The 23258-nt window shown below is 34.2% G+C and overlaps 1 long non-coding RNA gene across 1 annotated transcript; it reads left to right on the forward strand.

Annotated features, from left to right (window-relative positions):
• Positions 1-1404: 1404 nt before the first annotated feature.
• Positions 1405-23034, forward strand: LOC137488724 (uncharacterized). Its single transcript, XR_011007902.2, has 3 exons — positions 1405-1495; positions 2527-2598; positions 19823-23034. It is a non-coding gene; the product is annotated as an uncharacterized lncRNA (long non-coding RNA).
• The last annotated feature ends 224 nt before the right edge of the window (positions 23035-23258 follow it).

A 23258-nucleotide genomic window follows, 5' to 3' on the forward strand; every position in this document is an offset into this window, starting at 1 on the left:
TGTAGTGTGAGTAGAGTAAAACTATCTGTTGTAAATATTACTTAGAGTATGAGTAAAAAGTAGCCCTTTCAAAAGTACTCAAGAGTAGTGAGTAGTAAGTAGGGAGTATTACGCTGTATAAAGCTGATGCGATTACATGTAATTTGTGCATGTGTGTGTAAACGTAAGATTCTGTAGTGCATTTAGTTATTGCCCAGCACGCACACAACGTCATAAGACGTCAATATTAGGTTTGATTTAGGCTGTAATGTCAGGTGACCAAAATTCAATGGCTAACCAGCATCTAAGGACAACGTTATTTTGATGTCCAATAATGGTGTCAAATGACGTTGATATTTGGTTGATTTTAGGTTGTGGTAGAAAGTGACCAAAGGTCAACATCGAGCCAACATCTTAAACCAACGTCATATTGATGTCAAATACTGACATGTATTCCTCAGGTATGGCAACCAAAATCCAACATCTGATGAAGCTGTGACATCATTAGACGTTGATATTTGGTTGGTTTTAGGTTGGACATTGACTTTGGTCTGACGTTGAATTCTGTCGTCAACCTGATTTTCATTTCCAAACAAAATGCAAAATCCTCATGACGTTATGGTACAACGTCAATCTGACGCCATGTTGAAGTCTTGTCCCTGCTTGGTGTTTAAGGCCATTTCGGTAATCATACCATAAACATCCATCATCTTCTCATCAGTGGCATCTAAACAGTCTCTGGGTCAATGCTTGTAAAGATCTTGCACACTTTTAATGCTTTCAAACAGTTTGCTTTAATTATAAAGCACACGGCTTGAGGTAGATCATTATGATGTGATTTACCTTCTGTGCACGATTTGATTGGACAGGAATGGACTGATTTTTCTAATCCCCATAAACAAGAAAAAATAAAGTAGTGACTGCAGATTGAAGTAAAGTAGTGGAGTAAAAGTACAGATACTGCACTAAAACAAGTACTCGAGTGAGAGTAAATGGACACATTTTTAAAACTACTTAATAAATTACAATTCCTGAGAAAAACTACTCAATTGCAGTAATTGGAGAATTTGTAATTAGTTACTTAATACCACTGCATCTTCTTAACTGTCCATTACAAGTCCATAAATAATGTAATTCACATTAAAGATTCTTAGGTGTGGTGTCTTTGGGTAAAGCCAGTCATAAGCATCTGACCATAATGCATCCACAAACATACAGTGATGGTGCGTTATTTCGGTGCCTCTGTGTGTGTGTGTGTGTGTGTGTTTGTGTTTGTGTGTGTTTCTCTCTCTCGTCCTGTTCTCGTCCCGTGTCCAGGTCGCCCCACCCTAATTGGACGTGCTGCGTGCGTGCGCTGTGGTTGGTGCTTGGAGACCGCATCTTTTGAAAAGACTTATGACTCCGCCTCAAACTGTTATGCACCTTGGGTTTCTTGTCCTCTCCGCCATTAGTCCGTAACTTTCAACGATCACTGCCGATGCTTTCGAAGGGAAGATTCACTTCTACTGGATGTAAAGTAAGCAAGGTTACAATTTCTTAATATTCACTTTATACATATTCCGTTTTGGATATACTTTTCAACCAAGACGGATCGTCGAGGGGCGTCTTTTCAACAGTCATCGGACGATCAGATGTCTGCAGGGAACTTGTGACATAATTAGAAAGATAAAATATATTTTCTATCGATTACGAACGCTAATTGCTGACAGTGAAAGTAGTTAGGTGCTTATCCAATGTTTGTCCATTAATGTTCGCCTAAGTTAGATGACTGCTCATGATGTGGGCCAGGTGCGATTGACTCAAGAGCTACGTTAACGGTAACGGTAGCCTAAATGAATCGATGAAAGCAATATGTACATTATGTGTTAGAACTAAAAATAACATTGGATCAAAACCGGATATTATATAGATTATAAACGTTTACTGATACCCATATAAATTGTTAGGTGCCTATCAAATGATTGTCTACTAACATGAAACTAGTTCTAGTGTGCCACATGACGGCCATTTTATGTTACAACTAAGTAATTCTAAATCAAAATCTGCCAATGTTAAAATAAATGTACGTTAATTGTTAGTGATACCAAGGAAACTAGCTAGGTGCCTATCAAATGCAACTAAAACGAGCAGCAACATAGCCTAAAAACATTCAATATGTAACTGGTTAAATCATGTAAATAAAGTTTTTTTTCCCCAGTTTATTCCTGTTTTATTATTATTATTATTATTATTATTTCCTTTATTTAGCCAGGAGATCACATTGAGACAGTACTGTCTCTTCTTCCAGTGAGACCTGTTTATTTCTTATTTTTAAAATTGCATCCATCCCTTTGAAAAAAATATATCTGTTTCTTATGAGTGCATCTTTTAAAACAGGATATTTAGATAATGTAATGAATAGTGTATAATTTTCATATTCAGTTGAATTAAAAATATAAAAGCACAGTTAAACAAATATAAATTATGTTTTGTAGAACACTAATGAACAATCTTTTCTTGTTTTGGCTGTGTTATGCCCTTATGTTTAACATTGTCTTTTCTCTTCAGGATGCAAACCAACAACATAGTCAGAGTGAAGTTTAGAGAATGGAAGATCACATCACTCATTATTGGAAAGTGGTAAGATATAACAAACTTTCACATTGTTTGCATTAATATGTTTCTTTCTAAAAATTATTTGTAATATTAATGCAGAGTCTCTGCAGATCTTTAATGCCGAGTTCAGACTGCATGATTTTCAAACTAGTCGTGTCACAGATGTTTTTACACTGCATGACTATCTGGGCTAGCGTTTCGTCCCTGCTTTGTTTACACTGCAAGATGGTTCGGCGACCTGGACATTCACATTGCATGACTTTACTATAGGGAGAATCGCCGACAACTTCGTCCAAACTACGTCTCACAGCCAAAAACATGTAGTATATCTTTTGTTATTAACTACATAATGAGAAAGAAGCCTTTAATGGGGTAGAACATGTACATGTTTGCTCACCTGGGTTTAAAGGGAATTAGCCATTTCTCCTCAACTTAAGTTGATAATAAACTAATTTCTTTCTGTATGAAACGTCAAACAGACACGGTTGCTCCTGAGTCCTGTCAAACCTCCACTAGTTTTTCCTCCATTTCGTGGGTCCAAATAAACCGAAAAAGAGCGCTTTTAACTTCTCCCCCAGCCTCCTGCTGGCCTGCAGCAGGTATACACACACGCACACACAAGTGAAAGCTGCTCTCTCATTGGCTGTAGTCGATGGCTGATGTTATTTTCAGTCAAAACTCAATTCACACGGCATGATTTGAATCGCTGACAGCTCCAGATATTTAGCACGCCAAATATCTCACAGGCATCGGCGACTCATCGGCGATTCTCTCAGATCGCGTCTTTGATCGTTCATACTGTGTGATTGTCACACATGCACGAGCAGCAATTTGCCTGTGATTTCAGGCATTTGTCGGCGATTTCTCAAAACCTGTCGGCGAGCCAAAATCGGGGCTAAAATCACGCAGTCTGAACTAGGCATAAGTCTTAAAAAGTCTTAAATCCCATAGTATAGCAATAAGGCCTTAATTAGTCTTAAAAGAGGCTTTTTCAAAAATGGCCAGATACAAAAGAGAAAGTGATAAATGGAAGAGATTGATGAAAAATAAAGCAACATACAGTTGAAGTCAGAATTATTAGACCACCTGAATCATTAGCGCCCCTGTTTATTTTTTTCCCCAATTTCTGTTTAATGGAGGGAAGATTGTTTCAGCATATTTCTAAGCATAATAGTTTTAAAAACCTATTTCTAATAACTGATTTATTTTATCTTTGCCATGATGACAGTAAATAATATTTTACTTGATATTTTTCAAGACGCTTCTATACAGCTTAAAGTGACATTTAAAGGCTTAACTAGGTTAATAAGGTTAACTAGGCAGGCTAGGGTAATTAGGCAAGTTATTCTATAACGATGGTTTGTTCTGTAGACTATCAAAAAAAAATTAGCTTAAAGGGGCTAATAATTTTGTCCCAAAAATAGTTTTTAAAAAATTCAAAACTGCTTTTATTCTAGCCGAAATAAAACAAATAAGACTTTTTCTAGAAGAAAAAATATTATCAGACATACTGTGCAAATTTCCTTGCTCTGTCAAACATAATTTGTGTAATATATAAAAAAGAAAAAAAAATCAAAAGGGAGCTAATAATTCTGACTTTAACTGTATTTGATAGTTGAGAATGCGCCGCTCCACAGAAAGCTACTGTACAATGAAGCAAGATACCCTCTCTTGGCCACGGTTGCGAAAAAGAATCTGTGCATTTGTGCTACAAGCACACCATCTGAACGTGTATTCGGTACTAGGGCTGCTCGATTATGGGAAAAATCATAATCACGATTATTTTGGTCATAATTGTAATCACGATTATTCAAAACGATTATCAGTTGAAGTTAAAATTATTCGCTCTTCTGTGAATTCATTTTTATATATAAATATTTCACAAATTATGTTTTTTACAGTAAATCCTCTAATATTTTTTCTTCTGGAGAAAGGCTTATTTGTTTTATTTCAGCTAGAATAAAAGCAGGTTTAAATATTTTGAAATCTATTTTAATAGCTCGATATTATTAGCCCCCTTAAGCAATATATATTTTTGATTGTCTGCAAAAGAAACTGCCGTTATACAATGACTTGCTTAATTACCCTAATTAAGCCTTTGAATGGCACTTTAAGCTAAATACTAGTATCTTGAAAAATATCTTGTAAAATATAATGTGCTGTCATCATAGCAAAGATAAAAGAAAACAGTTATTAGAAATGAGTTATTAAATCTGTTATGTTTAAACTTTGCTTTAAGCATCTTCACTGTATTTTTGATTTTATTATTGATTAATAATAAAAACAGTCGGCAACAGCAGGAATATCACGCTGTCACTTTAAGAATAGTGCGGCTCTTGATATGGTTTCCTTTTCACGTGTCTTTTGATTCTCAACTTGTTTGTTTATTACACAAACGAGGGTAATATGAATAATTACTAAACACTGCGCTCTGACACAAATGTGCATGTATTTGACTAGAAAAGCACTCACATTAAGATGGCGTTAGATGTATATGTGCTCTGCTGTCCGAAGCTAACGTGCAAACACACACACACGCTACCTGTCCGAGGCTAAGTGCGGTGCACACACACACAACAGCATGTGCTCTTTCGCGCTTTTAAAAATATGAATGATGCGCATCCCGTGCTGCAAAAGTTACATTTCAGCACATGCTTTTAGTCATTTTCAAGTGGAACTGAGCTTTGCAGAGCAACACGTGTACAAAACTGGAAAGGGGGCGGTATGTAATGGAATAATCGTTTATCTCGATTATTGGTTTTTCATAATCGTTAAAAGCCAAAATCAAAATCGGATTTTCGATTAATTGCACAGCCCTATTCAGTACTGCTGGAAACATTGTAAGCCCTATTAGGTCTTCGCTTAAACCGGACATGTCAACATGTAAGTTTTTCTGGCAAAGAATTTAAAATATGAATAGAAAACAAAAGGTGGACAGTTAATACCCTATGATTAATTATTTTCTGATTAAAGAACAGATGATCCACGTTATCGCCGTCTCTCCAGCCACGTTTTCATCCACAGTGTCCGCTTTTGTTTCCTCTCGCAACAAACAATAATGTATCACTATAGCAGGCTAGGCGCCAGGATGTCATAACTGAGGGGGCACTTTGATCCCGTTGCACTTGACCTGGTGACTGCTTTTAGTCCCTCTATTTCTTTTCATTTAGACTATTCACTTATTTTTGACTTTGCATTACTGCCTAAGGTACTGACTTATACCATTGATATACCTTTTTATAGTTAGAATAATAGGCTATGCACAGTGTCGCTATTACTGACTTTATTAATGAAGGTTAGCAACAATACCGTTTATTAACACGGATCATGGCTTTTGTGCCTATTGAGTGATTTAAATTATATTTTATTCTTCTTTTTTCTTAAGGTTTTAATATAAATAACATTAATGTTTAAACCTTTAGTTAAAGACATCAAACTATGCCCCCACATGCAAGCTAACCCACTATATACACAGTAAAATTTTCAGAGTAAAATTTACTCAGTTTAGAGAATATTTGGTCCCTCTCTAAATTGAGCAAAATTTACTCGGCAGCAGAGTTAAAGTTAATGGGACAATGATGGGGTTAATTAAGTGATTATTGAGCAGTGATGATGAACACCTGCTGTTAATAAGCACAAACAGTAGTGAAGCAGTAGCAGCTTCGCTTATTGCTTACCTGATTGACTTTATTTCTGTCAGATGTTCACAAAAGTCCATATGAGATTTATTAAGAATTAACCGTTTTAGTTATTTACATTTGACAAAAAAAAAAACAAAACATGTTTTTTTCCCCTGATGTCACCATCGTGAAGAAAAGTGGTTGATTTACTTGGACTTGATTTCTAATGTTTATTTGTCTTTGCTTGCTAGGACAAGTATACAGAAAACACATGTGATCAAGTTGATTGGTCCTGTGTGGATTCTTACTCTTGATAAGAGTAACTGTAAAGAAATTTAGTTTGACTTTGCAAATTATGTTTAAATGATGGTTTATCATATAAGAAACAAAATTCAGTGTTTTTCAAGAGAATGGACCTCAGCTGTGGTGTTATATTACAATACATTGAGCATCTGAATCTCTTTAGAGACACAGACATCAATAATCAGCTTATCTATCTCAACAGTGGTTAGAGATTTTTATTTTTTTGGATGCAGTGCATGTTAAGATAATCATACGACATTCATCCATAGTTCCCAGCATGCACTGTAGGGAAAAAACTCACCATAGTTGAGAAGCATACACTGATTCTTTATGTCTGTGGGTTTTGAGTGTTTCCGAAGTTCAATGATCTGATAAAAGTATTGGTGAGCTCAATTTTCTTAATACAGTGCTCCTTTTGTGATACAACATTATTTAAACTTGATAGGTTAAAACCAATTTTACTGATTTGACCAGTGACAAAACCACCACAGAGTCAATTATCCAGAGCATAACTGCTCTTTTTATACAATATTTGCCATAATACACTATTTGGCAAACAAAGTGAAACTAACATTAGAAATCAAGTCAGAGTCCAAGTAAAGCAGCTACTGTTCTCCTCAATGGTGACAGCTTAAACACAAAAAGTGTTTTTTTTTTTTTTTAAGTTGTTGTAAAAAAAGTTAATTCTTAATAACATCACTATATGGAATTTCATAGAGTGTGGCAGAAATAAGGCCGAACAGGTTGTTAATAATTAAAGCTGCTGTTTGTGGAGGTACTTAATGATCCTTTGCTGAGATTTTGAGAGATTTGATGTGTTTTATTTCAGTTTATTTAATCTATGGCTGTGACTGAAGGTAATTTAGTTTTGTGTTTCTCTTCTCTGTTTCTGCTTATTAACAGCAGGTGTTCATCATCAGTTCTCAATCATCACTTAATTAACCCCATCATTGTCTCATTAACTTTAACTCTGCTGCTGAGTAAATTTTTAGAGAGGGACCAAATATTCTCTGAACTGAGTAAATTTTACTCTGAAGATTTTACTGTGTACCTGCAGCGCATGTGAGAGGTTGATCTGCGGCATCCACTTACTCGCGCAGTATACAGTTATAACACTATAAAATTGACTTTGCAGGCTGATCATCTTTAAAATCAAAAGTCATTTTTTTAAATGTTCTAACTTGAGAATGCTGCTGCACAATGAGATGTTTCTTTACACAACTGTAAAAGTGCGCTTTAGCGATGTCAAAACGAAAGCAAATATTTTATAAAGGTTCTGCGACATCAATTTTATAGCTTAGTTTTAATAATATTGATGATAATAATAGATATAATAAGTTATAATATTAATTATCGTGTAGACTACTGTAGGACTTTTTTATTAGGCTACTCTAATACTTATTCTAACTGAAAAACTAATGTGAAAATCACTAGCGTTTGCGTCACTGCTAAAATAAATTTAATTACTTCTGCATTTTTCCTATTAGGCCTCAAGAGAGTTGTATTTAAAGAATTAGTTAACCAAAACATGTAATGAATTAGGCGGCTGAACCTTCATGTCCTCCACTAGTCCAGTTTTCTATCGTGCCTGTGGAGCACATCACCTGATTGTTATATAACTTACTTTATCAGTAGTTTAGAATAACTATTCGTTATAACTAGCTAATTGGCCATTAATAAACTGTTAGTTTATGAGTTCTAAATGACTAGTTAAATAAAAGTTAATAGTTCATTAATTATTTATAACTGTGTCTTAAAGATAGCCAATAGATAACTTACAAGCTGTTAGTTAACCAGCTCTAAACAACTTGTTACTGTATTTTGATGATGTATAACTATACCTGATATATTAGTAATACATCATAAATAAGCTGTTAGTGAATTAGTTACTAAAGACTTGTTAAGTATTAGTTAATAGTTTATGTTATTGGGATGTTATTCTAGTTGTAACTATTCTTCATTTATTAACTGTTAGTAAATGACGAATAGTTGCAACTTTAGAATAACGTCCCAATAACATACTTAAGCTAATAACTAACACTAAACTGATATATTAACTCACACTTTACAGATCAATTGTTCATAGTTTGTTAATCATCTACTAACACCAGTGAAACTTTGTAGAACAGCAAATGGATGGAACAAGTTCAAGCTGCAGAAATTTTATGTGATATATATGTTGAACATTGTGTTTAATGCATTAAAACACACATACTGAGCCATCACATGGCAGAACAGCAGTTTATAAGAATACAAACCCATAAGGTTTAGGCACTTTTTGTGCTAAACATGAAAACAAAATAAATAAAAATTATTTTATTAAAGTTCAACAAAAGTTGAACAAAAAGTTATCAAAAAGCACTAAATAATTTATATATTTATATATTACAGTAATTAAATAACAATATATAACACTAAATAACTAAAATAGGCTATATAATCTTATTCTCTGATTAAAACAAAAGTAATTTAGCAATGCTGCACCACTGACATCAGAAACCACAGTGAGCACTTTTTCTAAAGTTATGCCATTCATTTTTACACTTACTGTGCGTTTAATGTTAAATAAATCAATAATGAATAGACCTATAAGTGTATCCTGCGTGAGTTTGTGTGTGTTTCCACCAACTTTGTCTTTCATTACTGAAGCAGCTGTCTTCCAAAACCGAAAGTTACGTCATCTGTCTGGCAATATTTTGGCTTTCAATTGAATGAAAAACCAATTTAGATATAGTAAAAATTTGCAGAAAGTGTGTAAAGAAACTGTCAAGTGCAGCCACACGTTGAATCTAAGGTCTCATCTCATCTTACTCTCGCTGTCATCTAGACATCGATACGTATACGTCACATAAACGTCAAGTCGCGAAACTGAGGTCGGTACCAGCTAAAGCCCTTGCAAAATTTCAAAATACAGCACTGAAATTATCAGGTAATGTCAGCTAAAAAGTCTATCAGTACAAAATCTGTAAAAAATGTAACCAGAGCCAATGTTATGTAGGCCTACACATGAAAACATTATTGCATCTAAAGACTTCACATTTTTGTGCACTAAGCTATGATTTTGTTAAATAAACAATGTGTTAGTTCATGAAATATGGTTAATTTTTGTAAACTTATACAGTTATATAAAACTTCCATGTTTTTCACAGAAACATTCTGGCAACCACAGCTGCTGGTATTTTTTTGGAAATTTAACAGATATTTTACACAATAAGAGTTTGTTAATTAACACTCTCTTGGTGTTGACAATGTTAACACTTTCAAAAGTGTTATTTTTAACACTTATAGTGGTTCCCATATAAACTCTGAGGGAGTGTTAATTTTAACTCCAAGGTAGTTAAATCTACTATCTAAAATTTGCAGTGTAGCTAGAAGGTGTTGCCTGAACGGCTATTCCATTTCTAATAAAATTAAAACCAAAATACAATTAATTGCTAATCCTTTTTCGTAATCCTTAAACGAAACAAAATCAAAAGGTGACTAGTTTGTGATTTGTTTTAATTAACAAAAAGCATGCTTAGACTATTTAAGCTTAACGGCTATACCAGGGATGGGCAAACTCGGTCCTGGAGGGCCGGTGTCCTGCACAGTTTAACTCCAACTCTCATCAAACACACCTTGCTCATAGATTTCTAGTGATCTTTAAGACACTGATTGGCATGTTCAGGTGTTTTTGATTAGAGTTGGAGCTAAACTATGCAGGACACCGGCCCTCCAGGACCGAGTTTGCCCACCCCTGGGCTATACAGTTTAGCTTACACACTGCAGGTCTACAGTTCTGATGTGTTATGAGTTACATGTTAAAGATATGCTATATTTATTTTTTTATTTTAAGTTATAATCCAGTACAAAGTAAAATAAAATGTATTAATGGCCTATTGGCAGCACATAGATCGATAAAAAATACAGACTGTTAAATGTGCTTTTAACAGAAATATTCTGTAAACAATTTATGAATGTTAAAAACAGCAGATTACTGGCAACCACAGCTGCTGGTATTTTTCCGTAAAATCTAAAAATGAAAAAAAAAAAAAAAAAGACAGAAAAACAGCAAAACGGTTTTTGTGTCACCATTGTGGAGGATAATAGCGTCTCTGTTCAAGTCCAAGATGAACTGAGAAAATTTGATGTTATGCTGTATTTTCTTTTGTTTAAAGGTAACTGTGTAGTTACTAATGCAGTCAAAATCTGTTTGCTAATTGCAATCGTTAAGCTTAAATAGGCCAAGCATGTTTTTCTATTAATATTAAAACAAATTACAAACTAGCCATTTTTTTATATTATTTCATTTCTGTATATTTTTATTAAACGAAAAATGTGATTAATTGTATTTTGGTTCTAATTTTATTAGTTATTTAATAGCTCTTTAGGCAACACCTTCTACATAACATTGGCTTTGATAAAATTTTTTTTACAGATATCCTACTGATCCTACTGTGGTTGTCTGATCAAATAAAAAAAACAAAAGACGGGGAGGAGCCAAATTCTGCCGTTTTCTTATCAAATTTAAAGGGGACTGAGGTGATAATTTAGTGTACAGTTTATAAGCTAATCGCAAAAGTTTTAGGGGGGCTGAGTAGAAATAAACAGTTTATAAGCTAATCGCAAAAGTTTTAGCGGGGCAAAGTAGAAATATACAGCCCCATAAATAAGGTTTGCAACGCCCATGCTGCACAGTAATCCAAATACAGCACAATATTAATAAAAAAACAAACAATAGCCCATTTCTGTCTTTGGACCTAAAAATAAATGAAAAAGTGATAATTTTACAATGCAAATAAATGAAAGAGCAATGAATAAAAAATATGAATAAATAAACGTTTATTAAATGTTAATTTAAGCTATATACTTGCTTAGAATTTAAATGAACTGTTGTTATTATCTGCATTTATACATAGATAATCATTTTAATAATTTGTAATAATTCGTCAAACATATCACTAAAAGCCATGCACAAGTCTCAGCACTGCAGCGTGAGATCAATTCTAATGTGCCTGCAGGGCGTGAGTGTGTCAGTCCGCTTGCAAGCTGTGTGCGTACCGCTCCCAATATGCACATGTAAATATGGGACATAATGTACTTGTGTGCGGAAAAAAAGCAATATGTCAACGGCTTGCTGATATGGTTAATCCAATGTGCTGGCGTATTGGCATAAATTTGTTTAGTTGCAGCAGGTTTTTTCCGTGCAACAGAAATTCCATTAATGAAAAAAAAAACAGGGTTAATTATGGAATCAGCTAATTATTGCATCCCTATTAATGAAATCAGTGCATTGTACAAAAGGGCTTTTACCTCAAACATCCTAATGTTTTCGGCTGCTAGCGCCACGCGCTTAATGTCAGGTGACTCATGCTCTGCACAGCCTTGATCTGCAGCTCCTGCTGTATGTCACTTCATAACTAAAGCGGCCATTGTTTGACCTAACTAAATTTATTTTTGATGTAATAGGATGTAAAATTATGTAAAATTATGTAAAACATTCCGAAAATGGTTTTCTAAAAATATTATGTTATTACAAAGTATTGTAGGGTTCTAGAGTGCCCTGATTTCTTAATGGTGCAACTAAAAATTATTTTCGAGGGGTGAGATTAAACAAATTTTTGATGAGTATCGTTAAAGAAATATTTTTAATATGAACTTGCTTTTGGTTATATCTTTACCGGCTTTGCACACTCTCGCTTACCGGCAGCATTTGATTGACATGCTGCTTAGGCGCTACACACACAGCCCCATTCCTTGGTATCAAGCGCACACTGTTAAAAATTGTCCCGTTAAAAAAACGGTAAAATACTGGCAGCTGCAGTTGCCAGTAATGTACTGTTATTTTACAGTATGTTGCTGTAAAAATACATGGACTACATTGATATACACAATACTCAAGAGAACTGTATGAGTTTATAAAGTGTTGTGCTATATAAGCATACTTGTAATGATAACTTACTTTAGTTAATTATAAAAGTTTAGTTTAACTCAAATATCTGAAATTTCACATCAGCACACATTTATGTAAAGCTGGAATTAACACAGAGAGATTCTTACTGCATCAGCAACTAAACAGCCACTGTCTTTAAATAAAGAAACATGCAGAATGACATCAATTGTTCATCTTTAACTCATACACTGGCTCTACTCTCCTCCACAACGGTGACAGTGACAAGCAGAAGAAATTTGCTTCAGGTTTTACAGTAATATACAGTTTCCCCCCCCCCCTTTATTTAACAGTAAACTACTGGCAGCTGTGGTTGCCAGCAATCTATTGTGTTTTTACAGTCTACCTCCGTAAATTTAAATTTAAATTAACATTATATCACTGTTAAAATACATTTTTACACTGTGTTTTTAACTTTCACACCTTTAACCCTTTAAACCCCAGAGCATATACTTCAGTTTAATTGAAGTGTCCACACTACTGAGTGTTCAAGAAACATGTAGCAAAGCTGAAGTAAATTAATTAATTAAATGTCTAATTAAATGATAATTGAGAATTAGCGATGAACAAATGAGGAAATACTGAAGGGAAAAAACAAGAACAGAACATACAAAAAAATACAACTTTAGTCACAGCTTTGTAATGAAATAACCTAAAGGTCAACAAATGATTAAATCATTTAAATTATCAGTAGATGATTAAATAACTCCACAAACATCATCACCAGCTACACTTACTACAAAAAAAAAAAAAAAAATATATATATATATATATATATATATATATATATATATATATATATATATATATATTTGTATAACATCTACTACAGTTCTTCTTGAGAGAAAGATTAACATTTTACGTCACCATCATGGAGAACGGAGTTTGCTTTAGTCTGGCTTTTAGTCCTGACATTAGGATGTTTTGGCTGCTGCAATTGTTAAGAACTTTGTTAAAAAAAAAAGTTCTTTTGATATGGCAAGCTAGCCAAAAACCTTAATAAGATCCAGTGTTGTTTATTTTGTTTTTAATAAGCCAAAACCTGTTCTAATTTAATAAAATATAATTTACTGCACCTGTTCAATGTTTAATCTATTGTTTCATGTAATATGCCTATGTGGCATTGAATTCTGGAAGTTTTTAAGAATATCTTGCCCTCAAACAGACATCAATAATCAGCGTATGAGCCTCAACAATAGTCGTCGAATTGTTCATCAAGCATCTCCCGCTGGATTTAATCTCTCTATATTTGCTAAACGTGATATTTAATTCATCTTGTTGTCTATATCTAACAACATATTCCCCGACTTTGGTCTTTTAAATCTATCAGGCTACTTGTTCTCGGGTAACGTGTTTTGGCTGATCAAATTAATAAATTAATATTTAATCTAACCACGTACATTTTGTATATTGAGTAATTGCTTGCCTTTATTTCCTATAATGTATAAACCTATTGTACGTTATACTTTTATAATGGTCATTATTGAATATTAAAACTGATATTCAGAAAAAGAGAGGGTATGTTTCATATTTTCAATGAAAATGAATGGAGGCAGTAATGTTAAAGGCTCCGTTTAGTTATGAATATGCATACAGTAAAAATGCCCCTTATAAATGCATCACAATGCAACATTTCTGCTGTCTGTTAAGTTGTTAATATCAAAATAAAAATAGCAGTTCCTTCATGTTTTTATTCTATTAAGAAAGTAAAACAATGTAGCCAGGATGATGTGAATAAGGTTATACGGTACACTGTTCCCTTTGAAAATTTACCCAACATGTTCTTGGGAGTTGTTTTCCATATCAAACTTGCAGGAGAGGATGCAGAACTTTAACTGTGTGTAGGCAACCTAATACTGAGGAAAAGCCTAATCATAGAGGCGAATGTCTGCAGCCCCGCCTCCATTTTCAGATGTCTCCTTTTTCCCCCATTCACACTGAAACAGAGCAGCAGCGTTTTAGGATGAAAACGCTCCGTTTTCGGTGCTCAAAAACTCTGGCATAGTGTGGACGGATGGCGTAACCGTAGCAAAACTAATGCGTTTTCAAACTGCTACATTTTTTGCCGTAATGCATGCTGGGCTATTTGTACTGTGCCACACCCAGCATGCATTGCAGTATGAAACATTTGAATTGTTACCATTGTTGAGGTACAAGGTCTGATTCATGAGATGTAAGTGTGTCTTTGTCATAAGTGAACTGTATTTGTATATTATTTCTTAACTCTGTAAAATAATTAGGTAACTTTCCTGTTTCCACTTCTCTTTCACTAAATAAATAAATATGTGCAATTAAGCGTAAAAATTATTGCATGAGGTCTGACATCCAGACCTTCATCAGATTATTTATCAGAACAAATTTCTGGTACATAGATTTATCTATTCATTGCCTAGTCCACCTTTATTGTTATTATAAAATTGTTTTGTAAACTCTGTATAACAGCAGTGGGAAAGTTTAAATTAATTAGTTCAAGGGTGAAGAGCCCAACTAAACCAGCCCCTTACTCCATTACGGTGACACAAAAAAAAAAAAAACCACCTAAATTTCTGTTGAATGAGAATAGTATGGTCAAAGCATTCAGTAATAAGTGTGTCGGCTGTTGTTTGTGGAGTTGTTTAAGGATCCTCTTCTGAGACTAGAGGCGTTTTATTTAGATTTTATGTAATGTTGTAACTGATGTCACTGTTTGTACTTCTTGTTTCTTTCCTTCAGTGATTGTGGTTACTATAACACATAACAGCAGGTGTTCATCAGTGTCTGAATTCACTCATTAACTCTGTCAGGTGAACTGTATTAGTGAACTAGTTGATGGAATAGTCAAAAAGGGCACAAAGTGGGATTTCCAACACATTGAATCTGAGCTCTGTTAGCTCACAGTTTTCTGCAGTTGGTTACTTTGTCAAAAACAAAAATGCTACCCAGAATGCACTGTTTTTATTAGACTATTACTGTTTTAGTAAAAAAAAACTAAAAAAATTATTTTACTGTAGAATCTGACTTTTTTAACAGCAATTTTTTTACAGTTTATAAAAAAAGAGTGCTTGCTTCATTTGACTGATCAATATGTGGATCATATTGCATATTCGGTTAATTCTTCAGTGTCCTTGTAAATAATGTATTTTATTAATGGATTGTTTATAAGGACTAAGATATTAAATACTGTAATTCTCCGAATGAAAAAATGCTTGAGTAGTTTGATAATATATTATATCAATCAAAACTTTATCCAACTTTATCCTGTTTATGATCTGCTCCTCATCCTTCAATATTACAGATCGATTTGTCAGATGATTTGTCATTTTCTTTATGGAGACCCATCTAAAAACGGTCAATAATCAATAATTCATTTAGTATAAATACAAGTTTTAGTAACAACAATTTAAACCAAAACATACCTTTGTACTTGAAAGAGCAGGCTCTCAGTAGAGCTGCACAATTAATTGTTAAAAGATTGCGATCTCGATTCGACCCCCTAGACCAGTGGTCACCAAACTTGTTCCTGTAGGGCCAGTGTCCTGCAGATTTTCGCTCCAACCCTAATCAAACACACCTGAACAAGCTAATCAAGCTCTTACTAGGTACACTTGAAAGACCCAGGCAGGTGTGTTGAGGCAAGGTGGAGCTAAACCCTGCAGGGACACTGGCCCTCCAGGACCGAGATTGGTGACCCCAGCCCTAGACAATCTTAATCCAGCATTTCTAAGATTCTGCCAATCATATTTTTAAGTTCAGAAAAGAAGAAAAGGCAGCTGCACGAGTCTTTTCATTGTTTCACATATGTTGCTCAGTGACACCTCCAAATGATGTTGAATGAGTCACATAATGTATTTATTAGGTATAATTCACCTAAAAATGACATTTTTGTCTTCATATAATAATGTTTTCGCAGCCGGGAAGTCACACGTGACGTAAGCTGCTGACTGTAAGCTCTACTTAATGATAGACGTTCGTGCATCTACTTTAGTGAACAGAACCTGCATATGTTGCGAGTAACAGGTAATACAGTTATAAATAATTCTCTGTTTGTGGCACAGAGTGATCGTTTGGGAGCTGCGCGCAAAGTATGAACAAGCATTTAGCAGTCAAAATGAAACCGAAAGTGTGCACTTCATTTACATGATCATATCGCATTTTAGAGTTATGAATACGGCAAGCATTTGATATGTTTTTTCTTTCATAGCGAACACACAGTTGTGCATGAAAATAAATGTTTACAATGTCAGTTTAACCACTCTAGCCTATATATTGTTGAATATAATCTGATAATGGCATATGTCTTTATTTTAAGCAAAAAAAAAAAACGCGATTCTCATTTTAGCCAGAATTGTGCAGCTCTAGCTCTCGGTAACCTTTAAGACAAGCTCGTCGCATCAGAAACAACTCTCGCCTGTGATGTCTGCTTCGCGGGCATTTCACGTTGTATGCATCACCGTCGCATTTGTACACATGATTTAAAAGAATGCTTTTTGTCTCCCAAAATCATATAATAAAGAGAATGATAAAATAACGTTATTAACCATTTAACTTTTAAGGTTTCTGTTTAGAATGGGTTTTTCGGTTTTTTTAAGGTTTTTTTCGGTTTTCGTTTGTGTTCCTGAAAAATGTCAATCGTTTCCGTTTTTCGTTTCCGTTCCTTGAACCGGTTCGGAGCCTTGCTTGCAACTACACCTCTGGAGCTGTAAAAACAGTTCCTGGCTGTGTTCTATTCCCACTTATCCTAGGTGTATCTTATCTTAGGTTATCCTATTTTAGGTGTAATTTGCTTTCAAAGCATTTTTACAGTTCAGTTTTAGCGATCTTAATGTTTACAATTGTGCCCCCTTCGCAGTGCACTTTGAAAACATTGATGCTATTTTAAACACAGCCTCATGATGAAAGCTATAGGTTAATTATTATTTAAAAGTGAACTTTACCTTACGTCTTCAAAGCTGGTAAAAACAAAAAACATAGCATACGTTAATGCTTTTAATTTAGAGGATATTTATTAGGTATCTGTACTGTATATGACATGGGCCTATTGGTTAGAACTTTCTGCTGTGGATTGAATTGCAAATTGTGTTTTACAAATGTAAAAGTACAAAGTAAAAGTTTTAAAATCTGTTAAATTTATGGAACAATACCGGCAGCTGTGGTTGACAGGATTTTTCAGTAAAAAAAACCAGAAGTTTTATAGAGCTGTTTGAATTGACAGAAAATAACTGTATTTCATGAACTGATACAATGTTAAGTTAACAAAAGCATAGCTTAGTACACAAAAACGTAAATTCATTCAATGCACTAATGTGTGATTACAATTAACAAACAGATTTTCACTGCATTAGTAACTACACAGCTACATTTAAACAAAAGAAGATGCAGCATAACATCAAATACACTTAGTTCACCTTGGACTTGCACAGAGACTCTACTATCCTCCACAATGGTGACAAAAGCGTTTTACAGTATTTTGCTGTTTTTTCTTCTTCTTCATTTTACGGAAAAATACAGACAACTGTGGTTGCCAGTAATCTTCTGTTTTTAACATTTTACATTCGTAAATTCAGTTTACAGAATATTTCTGTTAAAAATGCAATACACAGTCTGTAGTTTTTATCGAACACATTTAACCCCTTAAATATCAGAGCAAAATCCTCACTAGTGTCTTCACTACAGAGGGTTGAACACTGTTTCAGTGATGAAGTTAATGATATAATTAAATGTCTAATTAAAGGAGGATTGACAATTATTGATGAACAACTGTTAACAAACAGAATCTCTGAAGAAAATAAAACATAAAAAACGCAGCCAAAACCAAAGATGAATTCAACGGAGAATTAAACTCTAAATAAAAATAATAATTAATAAAAATAAAACAATTTACACAATAAAAAAAATTCTCAAAATCTCAGCAGAGATCATTAAACAACTCCACAAACATCAGGAGCTTCACTTATTCCTGACCTTTGACTTTATTTCTGTCACACGAACAAAAGCTCCTAATGACATTTCTGTTGTTCATTTGAAGTCACCATGATGGAGGACAGCATTTTCTTTAGTTGGGCTCTTCAACTTCTTGTTTTAAAACTAGTTGTTTTTGTTACTACAATTGGTTGTGGTAATCACACTATTGTATAGCATAAAACAAGTGAAAGCATAAAAATAAGTCTGATGAGATTTAACTATGGTATCAAAGTCATTCTCATCTGCTTGTGTTTTTCACTCAGTATCATGTAGTTATTTGTGCGAAATTAAGAATATACATAAATGAAACTACTGAAGCTTTAGCTATCAATGATTGTTAAACAGGTCTATATACATAATTCATATTGAAAATGTTTAAACTATAGCACAACTTAAAAACAAAATTTTAAGTCTTTAAATCTCAACAATAGTGACAACAAAAAATTTAAATCAAATAAAAAACAACCCAAAACAAAATAATCTACTGAAATATTACCCTTCAATAACAACATAAAATAAAGGCAGAGAAAAAAATAGTAAGAACTTTAAGCTGAAAAATGTATTTGTGCTGTAGTGCATGCTATGAGTTTTGTACTATGCTAACATCCAGCATGCATTACGACATGAATGATGCAGCTCTTTTTTTTTTTAGCAACCATTGTTGAGGTTCATATCCTGATTCTGTGTGTCTTAATGTGCTGCTGGAGTGTTCAAGGTTTTGAGTATGAAATTCTAATTATTATTATTATTTTTAAAAATAATTTCCTTCCTCATTGTTTGTTGACCCTCCATGTTAAGTTGCTAACTTAAAATATATAAATAACATACGTGGTTTTCGCTACATTCTTTCTTCTTTGGTGGGGCGCCACACCAAAAATTCATCCAGCCATGGCTTCTCATTGAAAACATTTTTTTTTAATAGAGGGTGCTATTATTATAATTGCACCAAAACTTATTAAAAGGTAAGTGAATTATAACAGCGCAAACTTTTCTGTAACTGTAGTAGTGATGAGTGTCATTTGTTTAACCCTTTAAGTTGACATGCTGACTGACAGGTGTGTGATGCATGAGGCCAGCAAACATGACGTATAGTCATTTCACTTTACTTCAGGACGCATTAATGCTACTCATAAGACGTTCAATAAAAGTAAAAACCATAGTTAATTATTAGTATTCTTGCAGTTGCAGATATGACAGAAATGAAGCCAAACTAATCAGTGAAGCTGTTAATGCTATTATTTAATGGAGTTGTTTAATCCTCTGTTTTAATGCAGCTGGTTTGGTGAAAGGGTGTCTATAGTTTTATTTCTTGTTCTTTTCTTTAGTGATTGGGCTTGTTAGCAGCGGCTGTTTTGTAAACAAATATAAGTCATAAATATAATACATGTTGAACAATATTTTCTTGTTCTGACTGTGTTATCCCTTATGTTTAACATTGTCTTTCTTGTCCCTTTAGGATGCAAACCAACAACACTGTCAGAGTTTCGAGATCAGTTCAGAAAACGGAACATCACATTTCACTCATTTTTGGAAAGTAGTAAGATACAACGCACTTTCACATTGTTTACATTAAAATGTTAAATAATAAATATGCTTTATATCAATTAGAATCAAAAATATAAATTAATAAATATGCTATATGCTTCAGTGCCAAAACACGAACTGGTTTGTTAAAGTGATTAGTCTAAATAAAATTAAAGTGAAATATTTACAAAAATTGTTTAAAACACCTTGAATTATACAGCGTTTCCATGCGAGGAGGCTGCACAGCTGGATCAGAATTAGGGATGCTTATTTTTATTAATTTTGCCAACCGCCACTCGTTAAGAAAATATTAACCGTTAACCTTTAACAGATTAATATCAAAATATTATTTAAAGGTGCAGTAGGTTACCTGCCAAAATGCTGACCGCTTAACATATTATCTTTGGACGGCGAGGAGGAACTGTGATTCAAAGCCACACCTCCTGAAATCGCGAGCGCCCACACCGCGTCAGAACAGCAGTTAACCCACTAGAGCTCCTTTCACACATACAGAGCTTTCCGGAAAATTACCGGCAATTTTCCGGAAAGGTTTGTATGTGTGAACAGGCCCTTTTTGAAAATACCGTTAAATTAGTTCTGGCTATTTTCCGGAAAGAGAAGTTGTAACATTACTGGTAATTTGCCGGTATGTTGCACTGTGTGAACGCAGAAGGAAGATTGCCGGAAAGAGCGCGTGCATGTCTAGAACGTGCTGATGTGAGACGTCTGCTTTAGCCAATCAGAACAATCAGACGCATTTACGTCCGCACGGTTTATGAGAATAAAAGCATTTGAATATTTTACCAGACATATTTAGCTGCTGGATGTTAGTCAGATAACGCTTATATGTTCACGATGCCTGTCATGTAAATAATTATCGATAAGATGCTTATGATAAGCAGTTGTTTGTTTACCTTTAAGCTTTGCGTGTGCCCGTGAAACAGCCCATGAGCACACAAACATTTCCTATACATCTCGACATGCGAAAGTGTTTCTCTATATTTCATCGAAGTGATGAAATATGTGACGAGTTTGTAATGTAGTCAAATATTTACAAACACAAGCCCAGCCATTTAGAGCTCATTTCTGGTTAGTGATGTCAGAATTTACCGGTATTTTGGAATGGATGTTTGAATGGCCTTTTCCGGAAAAACGTCCTCACCTGTGTAAACAGCGCTGTTTTGAATTTACGGGTAAAGTCGTTCCGGAAATTTTCCGGATATCACTGTGTGAATGGGGCTTAGTTTATTTCATTTGCCAGTTTAGATAGTGTTTGGCGGTGGCGTGCAGGAATTTAATTTATTACTAAGCCACACTTACATGCTATTTCAGAGCGAATATTCAGAGTGACATTGTAAACAGTATAGGAAGGCTGTCATTGTTCAGAAATGACCCAATTTGAAAATAAATGCAACTTCAGCTCAATAAAACAGGTTAGGCGGAATAGTGATATTTACTGACGTTTTGTTGTTGAACGAAATATAAATCTACATTGTCGATGCTGTAAAAGGACCTTATGAAACTGAAAATAATCCCATTAATCTTTTACCGGGAGATTTCAGTAACTGAACAACACATCTATGCATATAAGTCATTCATAACACAACACAATCTATCATAAGCCTAGCCTGACTAAAATAGTTTTAAAACAGAACATTACCTGTCTAACAGTAATACTTCAGCCATGGTGTCGTCCTTCCTCCAGTGTGCAAATTTTATTCCAATATTGATTCAGGATTTTAAAAGTTTCAATTCAGCATTTGATTTCTCCTGGTCTGTGATTGTCTTGTGAACGCGCAACGCTTATGCAGACGGGCACAAGCAAATGGCGGATCTACATGAAGGAGATGCGCAGAAGTCCAAATCTACATTTGCTGACAGACAATTTGAGCTGCTTATCAGAATTATGGGAGGTGTCGGCCCGAAAATATTTAATTGGATGAACATTTTTTTAGTTTTATGCCCAGAACATAAAAATACAAATAAACGCATTTAATTCATTTACTTTAATCATTACTATTGATCTGTGAAGAGACTTTTAACCAGCACAACAAAACATGTTTCTGAAGACAATTACCTACTGCACCATTAATTTAAAAAAATAACTGGCGTGCCTATTTTGTGTGACACATTAAATATTGCACAGGGTTTGACGCTTACTTTTTTCAGTAGGAGCACATGCGCTCCTAAGTTACAAAATATAGGAGCACATTAAAGAATTTTAGGAGAGCAGTGAAAATATATAAAATACATAGTGTTTTTGCCTTATCAAAGTTCACTTGAAGATCTTTAAAACCAAAGAAGTTTTATTCATTTGAATTTAAGTATAATAGGTTTTATTTCACTGCAACATCAGCTTAAATAGTATTTAATTATTTATAATTTAAGCAGTTTGAAGTTTAGCTGGCAGTCCACTGCAGGACTGGGATCAAATTGCTCTAATGGCAGCCTCTCTAAACTGATTTAAATCAAGTCTTCGGTTGTAGATGTGCCTATAGTCAGCTTCTTGTTGAATATTTAATCCAGTTTCAGACTTGGCAGCAGAAATAGGAAGTTATTGTTATAAGTTATGCAAAAAAAAAAAAAAAAAAAAAGATCTGCTGCAATACTTTTTAAATATAGGCCCTATAGCTATACATTTTCACATTTCCCCCAAAAAACATTGCACCGAAATGAAAATCGTTCAAGCCATATTTAAATTAAATAAGCAAATATATATTTAAAAAGTGAGTACTAGGGCTGCACGATACATCGTTTCAGCATCGAAATGTGCGCATCCGCGGTAGTCACATCGCAGGAGGGTGCGATGCAAAAAATTATATATATAGGCTATATGTTTTATGGGTGGAGCAGAACCCGAATACGGTATTCGGATAAGCACGAAGAGCGTGTTTTTACCAATACCTATTTCAAACAAATACTTGAAAAATGATTTGTATTCGGGGAACAAGAAAAACATTATATCAAAAAGCTTCGTTTCCTCATGGGACCGCAGTGCATGCCCGCGTGAGTGAGTGAGTGAGACAATAAGGAGTCGGAGGCGGGGTGGGGCCGGGGAAAAAAGATGACTGAAGCATGCAGTTGCTCCACAACAGCAACAGAGAAGGCTTGGCAGAGCGAAAAATACTGCATTACTATTTTTGTAAAAAAAATTTTTTCATCATACTAAAATAACACGTGACAGAAGTTCACTCAAAAGTGAAAGTTCTTTCTGTCATTAATTACTAACACTCCCTTCATTACTACTTTCAGAACATACATTTTTATATTTTACCATATGAAAATGCAATGCAGTTATGAAAATTGTGAAATTAAAGCAATTGTGCAGAGATCTGGTCCCCGCGTCAGGTCAGGGTGCACCTATAAAC

Source organism: Danio rerio, chromosome 20, assembly GCF_049306965.1.
Source record: "Danio rerio strain Tuebingen ecotype United States chromosome 20, GRCz12tu, whole genome shotgun sequence".
Taxonomy (NCBI): Eukaryota; Metazoa; Chordata; class Actinopteri; order Cypriniformes; family Danionidae; genus Danio; species Danio rerio.